This window comes from Leptodactylus fuscus, chromosome 6, assembly GCF_031893055.1.
Source record: "Leptodactylus fuscus isolate aLepFus1 chromosome 6, aLepFus1.hap2, whole genome shotgun sequence".
Classification (NCBI taxonomy): Eukaryota; Metazoa; Chordata; class Amphibia; order Anura; family Leptodactylidae; genus Leptodactylus; species Leptodactylus fuscus.
Window position 1 is genome coordinate 101,072,290 of NC_134270.1, and position 12,300 is coordinate 101,084,589.

Here is a 12,300-nt window from a genome sequence, read left to right on the forward strand (position 1 = left end):
GCGTATAAGCCGCGTAATTTTGCGCCCGTAATTTTGCGGCCGGCGGGAGGATTAGATGAACAGCCGTGCTCACTTCTCTTATTTTTCTACATTTGTTCCTGCTTGGCTAAGTTTCTGCTCGCAGATCTTGCACATTGCCAAGGATTCATTGTTTGGCAATTTAAAAAATAATTCTCACATGGAGATGACTGTCGGTACTTGATGCCTCCAGCAGCAACAGACACAAGTCTTCTACTACCACCACTAGTGTGACTACCCCCATCCTGAGAGGTTTCCCTAGGTCTGCCCTGAGCAGGCTTTTTGGATGTTGGGCCCTCGCAATGGCTGGAATTATTATTGCCACTGCCACCACCCTTTTCATCTGATGTCACCTTGTCACCCTTACCTGGTTGCCAGGTCTTATCCACAGGATAAACATCATCGGCAATGTCATCATCATCATCTTCTTCGCATTTTTCTATCACATTGTTTTGGTCATGTACACCCTCAGAATTTCCACCCCCAGATATTCCCCCTAGCTCCCCTACCAGAACATCTACCAGTAGTAATAGTACCACTACCACCCCCAATACTTTCTTCACTACTACCAACAGTCATCATGTCTTCCTCCTCTGTTTGCACACAATGCTGACTGTTCACATCTAATTCATTAAAAAGAGAAGGAAGACTGTTCTTACTAGGCAAAATAGATTACTCAGCAGGTGCCACATCGCTATCAGGGATCTGTGTCTGTGAAGAAAACAGGGTTGAAAGCCCAAAAAGGCCCTGTGGTAAATTATGTGTTAAGTAGGGGGAGGAAGAGGAGGAACACACAGAGGTCTAAGTCAAACTCACATCATTCTCAGATGCAATATCCTCCTGTGACTGAGATGACCCAGCTAAATAATGAAAAACTTCATCAACATTCTCAAAGAAGTACAACAATCCTGTGGGTACTGGTAGTGCTATCAAAACCAGAAACAGTTTTGCTCTTAACCACCTACATTCTTAAAGGGGTATTCCCACGTCGCATACTCACCAGTCTTCACTGCTGTAAAATCTTCTTTCTTCCTGGTTTCTTGCATCATTTGGTGGGCAGGGTTTCATATATGCAACCTGCCATTTAGCTCTGCCCCCAAATTAGTGTGTAGCTCCACCCACCACATAGCGTGATCCTATGGGGCGGCTGAAGGGCCTGTTATGTCATCAAAGGTCCTTAAACACTATATGCACAATATTGGACTATGAAGTACAGGCAGGAGCAACTCCATTATTTGTTACATACAGAGACTGCCTGTCTCTGCCATAATGAACACAATTGAATTAGCTAGCCTAATAACTGGGAGAACAGAAGACGAGTTCAGAAATGAAAGCAGCTCCTCTCCCCTATCTGAGAGCAGGAAGCTAGGTCACGTGGTGTAGACACAGGAATAGCTAGATATACAGGCTCGCTCCCGTGCTCCCCTCCTCCCTCCCCCCTGACAGTAGGCAGCCCCTCCTCCCTCCCCCCTGAGAGCAGCAGATTCATCATTTGACTTTTGAGCAGATAAGTCAAGGGCTGTGTCAACAATGAATTGAATAAAGTAAGATAGTGGACAAACAAAGCAGTTTTGCTGAATCAGTGTATTTAGGAAAAGTCATAAATCCATATTAACAAGTAGTATAGATAGGATCCTTGTGATGGGACAACCCCTTTAAAGTTAGAAGTAGTAGTACTTGCAAAAGTGTCTCTTCCTCCCCTTCCTTTTGTCTGTTACCTGCCCTGCCCTGTTTTTTTCCACTCATTTTTTTAATGCACACAGTACTTAATTATTAACCAAAAAACACTGAAATAACTTTTTTTTTCTTTTAGATTAGCAAAAGATGCACTACTAGTAGTGTTGCTTGCAGGAATTTTCTCTCTGCATGTTTTGTGTGGAAACCAAGACAAAGCCACACCGACCCCATTATAGTCTACGGGTCTGCGGGTTTCCCAGGTAACTGCTTTTTTATGTGTATAGGTTTCCGTTTGGTGGGTCCTCAAGTGGACTCCCAAACTCAGATGTGAATAGGACCCCATGAATGGTGCTGCTGTATACAGACATTAGCAAAAGCCATACCTCCCAACCACCGCGATTTCCACGGGACATTCACGGATTCGGTGTCCTGTCTCACGGTCCCGGTTGGCGGGAGGTATATCCGGTTTCCACTCATTGGCGTCCGGAGTTGAATACATAGGTGATTAAAGCAGGAGCTGTCACAGCTCAGCTCTTGCTTTAACGCGGCACTCTGGCTCCTGCATGTGTAGGCACGATGTGATGATGTCACATCAGGCCTACAACTATGTGAGTGGAGTGAGAGAGCGGCAGGGGAACATTGGAAGGTGAGTATAAGTATTTGTTTGTTTGTTTGAGGGGAACATAATGTACGGGGCCTATGAAACTGGGGCAGATGAAGGGGTGCAGAACGGCATGACATTGGGGGAGATGAGGGGGGGACAGCATGACACTGGGGCAGATGAAGGGGGGGGGGAATGGCATGACACTGGGGCAGATGAAAGGGGGGGAACAGCATGAAACTGTGGTCAGAGATGGGGGACAAGACACTGGGGACAGAGATGAGGAGGACATGAAACTGTGGTCAGAGATGGAGGAACATGAAACTGGGGCAGATGAAGGGGTTATATGAAACTGGGGGAGAGATGGAGGGGGGAATATAATTTATAGGTGACTGTAGCAGGATTATACTGTGTGGGGGCACATGAAAAATGAATGAGAATGGTCGGAGTCAACATAAAAGTGGGCAGAGCTAAGTTTGCCACGGCGCGCGCCACATATTTTGTCCCTCTTTTGGCTCTTCGAAAGTTGGGAGGTATGGCAAAGCTTATATAGATGGAAAAAGCTATCGTAACAGATAAAATACAGTGGTGGTGGGCACTGATACTCAGATGAAATGAATGTACTTCTAATTGAAGAGCAGAGGTACATTTATTTATTACCCTGTCTTTAGTGTACACCCCTCTTGGCCATAAAAATATATATAGAGGTGACCCCTCAGATGCTCAGGTGTAAAACGTTAAAAACGTTAAACTCTTAAATATTTTTTATTCACAGGATTGTCTTTTTCAGTACAAAAGTATGTTTTAAGAATGTATTATGTCTATAGAGAAGAGATGAAATTGTTGTATTGCAAGTACTGTCAGACAAAATAGATTATTGCCTAGAAATGAGAGGATAACTGTAGGTAGCAGACTGACTCACTGAACCTGTCCTATGCCTATCTATGTCTAGGGTCAGGGCATAATCGTACACATCAGGGAGAGTGTGTGACTACATAGGCAGTACGGAGACTTACAAGTCATTCCGGCTCCGCTAGGGATTCTGGGTAAAAAATATGCCTAGGTTCACATCTGCACTGGGTCTCCGCTGGGGAATTCCGTTCCCCATTCCACTTTAAAAATGCTGATAGAAAAGTCATGCAAGCAGCACTTTTCTATCTGCATTTTCCACCCTTTTCCGGCGGAAGTCCAGTGGAACCCAGGGTAACGCTTTTTAAGCGGATTAGGTGTGAACCTAGCATATGTCTGTCTAGTCAATTCTTTCCTAGCTCTAATCTGCCTGTGTATAATTATTGCTGGATTTTCTCCTATAACTATTTTCAGTTTACAGACTTGTGTTGCCTATAGCCTAGCCAACAGGATAGCATTAACTATGAGATGTATTAAAGGCATAGCTCCCAAACCGTCCCAGATTCAGAGGGGAAAATCCTGATTTGACACTGCTGTCCCGCCATCCCGGATAGCTTAAGGGTGAATTCACACTGAGTAAACGCTAGCTTATTCTGAACGTAAAACACGTTCAGAATAAGCGGCGTCTAAAGCAGCTCCATTCATTTCTATGGGAGCGGGGATACGAGCGCTCCCCATAGAAATGAATGGGCTGCTTCTTTCACTCCGTGCAGTCCCATTGAAGTGAATGGGGAGTGCCGGCGTATACGGCAAGCTCTGCTCATGCCGGAGCGTATACGCCGGCACTCCCCATTCACTTCAATGGGACTGCACGGAGTGAAAGAAGCAGACCATTCATTTCTATGGGGAGCGCTCGTATCCCCGCTCCCATAGAAATGAATGGAGCTGCTTTAGACGCCGCTTATTCTGAACGTGTTTTACGTTCAGAATAAGCTAGCGTTTACTCAGTGTGAATGCACCCTAAGGTTTGTTTTGCGATGCCCCTGAATTCCCGCTATGCCCCTGAAGTGTTTTGCTGTTACCAAACTTTGCTAGGGTAGGGTAAAGGCTAAATGGTAGATGGTGGACTAAAGGACCTTTCATGATATCATGACCATGTGAGCAGACTCTTGTGTGGGCGGAGATATTCTGGATACTACAGGACAGTGCGGTGTTACACAGAAAGAGAGAGCTACTGGAAATGGAGACTGATAGAAGGTAAGGAGGAAAGAAGAGACAGCATGTGTGAGCAAGAGGGGGGAAATGGGGGCAGATGTAGGGAGCAATTAAACTGAAGGCAGATAATGAGGGCAATTAAACTGGGGCAGATGAAGGGGCAATTAAACTGGGGGCAGATAAAGGGCGACATTAAGCTGGTGGCAGATGAAGGGGGACAGTAAACTTGTGGTAGATGTAGGAAGAATTAAACTGGGGCAGATGAAGGGGGCATTAAGCTAGTGACAGATGAAGGGTGGACATTAAATTGATGGAAGATGAAGGGGGGACATTAAGCTGGTGGCAGATGAAGGGGGACATTAAACTGGGGGCAACTGGAAGAGGACATTAAACTGTGTGTGTGTGGGGGGGTAGCTTTAGGGGGACATGTCTGCCTCTAGTTGGCCCCAAGCTTCCCCAGTTTAATGTCCCCCTCCAGCTATTCAGTTTAATGTCCCCCTCCAAATTCCCCAGTTTAATGTCCCCCTCTAGTTTCTGCCTGGGGCATGAGGAGAGAGACTTAATACTGTGGGGCGATTGGACAGTAACATTATAGTGTCGGGGCATATAATGTTAGGATGACTGTAGGAGAATTATAAAATGTGAAGGCACATGGAAAAATGGATGAGAATGGGTGGGGTCAAAATAGAAGTGAGCGGAGCTAAATTTGCTGCAGCACACATTGCATGACACACATTTTGTCCCTCCTTCTGTCCTTTGAAAGTTTGGAGGTAAGATTAAATGGGTTTTATGAGCAAAAAAATCTTGAGACAGGAAAAGCGACAAATTTGCTGTACGCGTATCTTAATGCAACAAATTTCGCTTTGCCTACTTCTAAATTGACTCAGCCCATTCCCATTCATTTCTCTTTGTGTTCCCCACACAGTATAATGCTTCTACAGTCACCCTAATATTATATGACCCCACATTATAATGTTATCCTCAAATTAAGCCCACAGTATAAAGTCTCTCTCATGGTGCACCCACAGTTTAATGTTTCCCTCAGACTGCCCCAGTTTAATGTCCCAAATCCAGCTGCTCTAGTTTAATGTCACCCTCCAACTGCGCACGCATGCTGTTCCCCGCAGGAGGAAGTCTTGAAGGAAGAGAGGTAAGTATGATGAAGTAGAGGGGGGGAAGTAGCAGTGATATTCTGTTTCTGGAAATGGGGAAACAGATTGTCACCGGATAATAGAAAATGTCCCTTGGTCACGTGATATGGGTAACTATACATTTTTGATAAATTATGTAATTGTGAAGGATCTCGCCTTGCCAAGCCATTTGGCACACCTGAGATCACCTCTCTTAACCTTTCACTCATGTCCCGTTAGTGGTTTGGGCTCATAAAGGATAATACGAAACAAGTTTTCTAAAATTTATATATTAACTCTGATTGGGTTGGCACTAGGCACTTAACATATACAGAAATATATATCAGTGAGTGACAAGCAAATATGGTTAAAAAAAAGCATAATACAGTGCATAAAACAAAATGGGGATAAATATAGAAAGAAAACAATATCAAACAAATCTCTGAAATCTGTCTCCTAAGCTTCAGGGCCCATGCCTTTAGTCAGTAAAGGTTCCTCAGTCTCTTCACTTTGCTTCCACTCCTTTTTGTCCCCCCTCCCCCTCCCCAGGGGAGACCAGCCAAAGACCATGTGCTGCTCAAATGGTGTCCAAGACAAAAGAGAGATATTTACCATATACTATCATGGTCTCCTCCCAGATTGATGTCATTAGGGATATAAGCTCAACCCTCCATGTTGAAACAAAGTAACAATGAACAGTCATAATTCTTAGCTAAATGATCATAGTGTCAAACCAGGGGTATAATGGGGTTCGTAGCGAGACCCCTATCGCGTAGACACCAAAGGTGACCCCTCAATTCCCTTTGGATAATGAGTTTAGTGTCTGGACTTTTCCCTTGCTCTCAACTGCACAGTGTTTGGACTAGAAACATGAGTCTTCACCTTGTGCACCCGAGGAATTTATAGGGGTGAGTGCAGCATGTTCTCCTAGGCAAATATCATCATAAAATCATATTTCTTTGTAGTGTGGCCGGGTCTGGGCAGACTGTGGTTTGTTTGTCACAGACTCTTCCAGCCATTGTGCAGGCACCCCTGTAGAGATAATGAGATTAGCTTTTGTGTGTAAATGAAGCCCTGGATATGTGCCTCTCTTGGGAACAAAGGGTTTGATTAACCGGAAATACTGGATTCCTGTGATCAACAAGAGTTAACATGAGCACGTGATATCACACAGAAGAAAAATATATGAGTTAAGTTCCATAACTGATGGTCTGTTCATCACAGTAATTTAGAAAGTAGGCGGGGAGGGTGTTTAGAGTAGTGTAGGAATTTCTATTTATCCTGGACAAGATAGCTGCATTTCCACCATTACCGTAAATAAAGGCTGGTCATGAGTGCACAAGTTTATATAGTCGTAGATGACATCAGCACTATAAGGTCTAACTACCACTGTCTATTGGCTGAGACTGTCAGGGCTCGTTCACATCAGCGCCCGGTCTCCGTTCTGCAGGTTTACATTTCCTGCACAAAACAGAGGCAGGATATGGAAACGTGCAGGACTCTCTCACCCATTCATTTGAATGGGTGTGAAAGATGTCCGGCCGTGAGCGTTTCATGCTCTCCGCCGCGAAACCGTTTTTTTTTAATAGGACGCAGAGTCGGACATGCAGTACTCTGTGTCCGGTTTTAAAAAAACGGTTTCGCGGCGGAGAGTATAAAACGCTCACGGCCGGACCCGGTCTGACAGCTTTCCGTCTTCTGCCGGCAGAAGACGAAAAGCTCAGAACGGACTCCGGGCGCTAGTGTGAACCTAGCGTCAGATGTTGCTATCACATGATTTATGAGTCGCTGCACACATGACATTGTCTGCTCTGTATTTCCTTGTCTATCATGTGGCAGCAGCGATTTTCTCATAGTGTGACCATATTTCTTTAAACACAAAACAATTTTGAAATATGTGGGACAAGCCCGGCTCATTACAAACTAATTTGTCCATCACTATTTTCTATGTAAAAGATTATCACTACTATAATACTGTCTACTAAGTACAAGAATATCACTACTATCATACTGTCTACTGAGTACAAGAACGTTGATAGTGTTATACTGCTTGTATGTACAAGAATATAACTGGTATAATACTCATCCTTATGTACAAGAGTATCACTACTATAATACTGCTCTAAACCTAAAAGAATACAGTTACTATAACGCTAGCCTTATGTATGAATATACAGTATAACTATTATATTATTGCCCCTACATACAATTTGTAACTGTCATAACATTGATTCTTATGTACAAGAATATACCATATTTTTCGGACTATAAGACGCACTTTTTTCCCCAAAATTTTTGGGGAAAAGAAGGGTGCGTCTTATAGTCTGAATGTGCCTGGCCTGGCACCCGCCGTAATAGAGAGGCGAATGCCGGCAAGAGATAGACGCCGGGGCCTGAGACATCGCTACGATCCTCTGCCCTGCCTGAAGCCAGCAGCAGGAGGAGTGATGCTATTCCGCTCCTCCGTCCCCCCGCCGCTGGCTTCAGGCAGGGCAGAGGATCGTAGCGATGTCTCAGGCCCCGGCGTCTATCCCTCCCCGGCATCCGCCTCTCTAGTACAGCGGATGCCGGGTCTGCAGTCTGTCAGCGGCAGAGCCGAGTGTGCATCAGATGTGTAGTTGAGCAGAACTGGCTCAGCACTGCTAAGTCTGCATTCGCATAGGAATGCATTGGCCAGCCTTCGGCCAATTAGCGCTGGCTCTGCCGGAGGAGGCGGAGTCTAAGGTCGGACCTGAATGGAGACTGGTGTGGAGCGAACTTAGACTCCGCCTCCTCCAGCAGAGCCAGCGCTGATTGGTCGAGTTCCGTACTCTGGCCAATCAGCGCTGGCCAATGCATTCTATTAGCCCGATGAAGTAGAGCTGAATGTGTGTGCTTAGCACACACATTCAGCTCTACTTCATCGGGCTAATAGAATGCATTGGCCAATCAGCGCTGGCCAATGCATTCTATTAGCGTGAGCTGAGTTTGCACAGGGGTTCTAGTGCACCCTCAGCTCTGCTACATCAGATGTACACCATCTGATGTAGCAGTGCCGAGTGTGCATCAGATGTAGCAGAGCCGAGTGTGCATCAGATGTGTAGTTGAGCAGAACTGGCTCAGCACTGCTAAGTCTCTGCATTCGCATAGGAATGCATTGGCCAGCCTTTGGCCAATCAGCGCTGGCTCTGCCGGAGGAGGCGGAGTCTAAGGTCGGACATGAATGGAGACTGGTGTGGAGCGATCTTAGACTCCGCCTCCTCCAGCAGAGCCAGCACTGATTGGTCGAGTTCCGTACTCTGGACAATCAGCGCTGGCCAATGCATTCTATTAGCCCGATGAAGTAGAGTTGAATGTGTGTGCTTAGCACACACATTCAGCTCTACTTCATCGGGCTAATAGAATGCATTGGCCAATCAGCGCTGGCCAATGCATTCTATTAGAGTGAACTGAGTTTGCACAGGGGTTCTAGTGCACCCTCGGCTCTGCTACATCAGATTGCTACATCTGATGTAGCAGTGCCGAGTGTGCATCAGATGTAGCAGAGCCGAGTGTGCATCAGATGTGTAGTTGAGCAGAACTGGCTCAGCACTGCTGTCTCTGCATTCGCATAGGAATGCATTGGCCAGCCTTCGGCCAATCAGCGCTGGCTCTGCCGGAGGAGGCGGAGTCTAAGGTCGGACCTGAATGGAGACTGGTGTGGAGCGATCTTAGACTCCGCCTCCTCCAGCAGAGCCAGCGCTGATTGGTCGAGTTCCGTACTCTGGCCAATCAGCGCTGGCCAATGCATTCTATTAGCCCGATGAAGTAGAGCTGAATGTGTGTGCTTAGCAGACACATTCAGCTCTACTTCATCGGGCTAATAGAATGCATTGGCCAATCAGTGCTGGCCAATGCATTCTATTAGCGTGAGCTGAGTTTGCACAGGGGTTCTAGTGCACCCTCGGCTCTGCTACATCAGATGTACATCATCTGATGTAGCAGTGCCGAGTGTGCATCAGATGTAGCAGAGCCGAGTGTGCATCAGATGTGTAGTTGAGCAGAACTGGCTCAGCACTGCTAAGTCTCTGCATTCGCATAGGAATGCATTGGCCAGCCTTCGGCCAATCAGCGCTGGCTCTGCCGGAGGAGGCGGAGTCTAAGGTCGGACCTGAATGGAGACTGGTGTGGAGCGATCTTAGACTCCGCCTCCTCCAGCAGAGCCAGCGCTGATTGGTCGAGTTCCGTACTCTGGCCAATCAGCGCTGGCCAATGCATTCTATTAGCCCGATGAAGTAGAGCTGAATGTGTTTGCTTAGCACACACATTCAGCTCTACTTCATCGGGCTAATAGAATGCATTGGCCAATCAGCGCTGGCCAATGCATTCTATTAGCGTGAGCTGAGTTTGCACAGGGGTTCTAGTGCACCCTCGGCTCTGCTACATCAGATGTACATCATCTGATGTAGCAGTGCCGAGTGTGCATCAGATGTAGCAGAGCCGAGTGTGCATCAGATGTGTAGTTGAGCAGAACTGGCTCAGCACTGCTAAGTCTCTGCATTCGCATAGGAATGCATTGGCCAGCCTTCGGCCAATCAGCGCTGGCTCTGCCGGAGGAGGCGGAGTCTAAGGTCGGACCTGAATGGAGACTGGTGTGGAGCGATCTTAGACTCCGCCTCCTCCAGCAGAGCCAGCGCTGATTGGTCAAGTTCCGTACTCTGGCCAATCAGCGCTGGCCAATGCATTCTATTAGCCCGATGAAGTAGAGCTGAATGTGTGTGCTTAGCACACACATTCAGCTTTACTTCCTCGGGCTAATAGAATGCATTGGCCAATCAGCGCTGGCCAATGCATTCTATTAGCGTGAACTGAGTTTGCACAGGGGTTCTAGTGCACCCTCGGCTCTGCTACATCAGATTGCTACATCTGATGTAGCAGTGCCGAGTGTGCATCAGATGTAGCAGAGCCGAGTGTGCATCAGATGTGTAGTTGAGCAGAACTGGCTCAGCACTGCTGTCTCTGCATTCGCATAGGAATGCATTGGCCAGCCTTCGGCCAATCAGCGCTGGCTCTGCCGGAGGAGGCGGAGTCTAAGGTCGGACCTGAATGGAGACTGGTGTGGAGCGATCTTAGACTCCGCCTCCTCCAGCAGAGCCAGCGCTGATTGGTCGAGTTCCGTACTCTGGCCAATCAGCGCTGGCCAATGCATTCTATTAGCCCGATGAAGTAGAGCTGAATGTGTGTGCTTAGCAGACACATTCAGCTCTACTTCATCGGGCTAATAGAATGCATTGGCCAATCAGTGCTGGCCAATGCATTCTATTAGCGTGAGCTGAGTTTGCACAGGGGTTCTAGTGCACCCTCGGCTCTGCTACATCAGATGTACATCATCTGATGTAGCAGTGCCGAGTGTGCATCAGATGTAGCAGAGCCGAGTGTGCATCAGATGTGTAGTTGAGCAGAACTGGCTCAGCACTGCTAAGTCTCTGCATTCGCATAGGAATGCATTGGCCAGCCTTCGGCCAATCAGCGCTGGCTCTGCCGGAGGAGGCGGAGTCTAAGGTCGGACCTGAATGGAGACTGGTGTGGAGCGATCTTAGACTCCGCCTCCTCCAGCAGAGCCAGCGCTGATTGGTCGAGTTCCGTACTCTGGCCAATCAGCGCTGGCCAATGCATTCTATTAGCCCGATGAAGTAGAGCTGAATGTGTTTGCTTAGCACACACATTCAGCTCTACTTCATCGGGCTAATAGAATGCATTGGCCAATCAGCGCTGGCCAATGCATTCTATTAGCGTGAGCTGAGTTTGCACAGGGGTTCTAGTGCACCCTCGGCTCTGCTACATCAGATGTACATCATCTGATGTAGCAGTGCCGAGTGTGCATCAGATGTAGCAGAGCCGAGTGTGCATCAGATGTGTAGTTGAGCAGAACTGGCTCAGCACTGCTAAGTCTCTGCATTCGCATAGGAATGCATTGGCCAGCCTTCGGCCAATCAGCGCTGGCTCTGCCGGAGGAGGCGGAGTCTAAGGTCGGACCTGAATGGAGACTGGTGTGGAGCGATCTTAGACTCCGCCTCCTCCAGCAGAGCCAGCGCTGATTGGTCGAGTTCCGTACTCTGGCCAATCAGCGCTGGCCAATGCATTCTATTAGCCCGATGAAGTAGAGCTGAATGTGTTTGCTTAGCACACACATTCAGCTCTACTTCATCGGGCTAATAGAATGCATTGGCCAATCAGCGCTGGCCAATGCATTCTATTAGCGTGAGCTGAGTTTGCACAGGGGTTCTAGTGCACCCTCGGCTCTGCTACATCAGATGTACATCATCTGATGTAGCAGTGCCGAGTGTGCATCAGATGTAGCAGAGCCGAGTGTGCATCAGATGTGTAGTTGAGCAGAACTGGCTCAGCACTGCTAAGTCTCTGCATTCGCATAGGAATGCATTGGCCAGCCTTCGGCCAATCAGCGCTGGCTCTGCCGTAGGAGGCGGAGTCTAAGGTCGGACCTGAATGGAGACTGGTGTGGAGCGATCTTAGACTCCGCCTCCTCCAGCAGAGCCAGCGCTGATTGGTCGAGTTCCGTACTCTGGCCAATCAGCACTGGCCAATGCATTTCTATGGGGAAAAGTTAGCTTGCGAAAATCGAAAACTGACAGGGATTTCCATGAAATAGACTTTTATGCCCCCAGACATGCTTCCCCTGCTGTCCCAGTGTCATTCCAGGGTGTTCGTATCATTTCCTGGGGTGTCATAGTGGACTTGGTGACCCTCCAGACACGGATTTGGGTTTCCCCCTTAACGAGTATATGTTCCCCATAGACTATAATGGGGTTCGAAACCCGTTCGAACACTCGA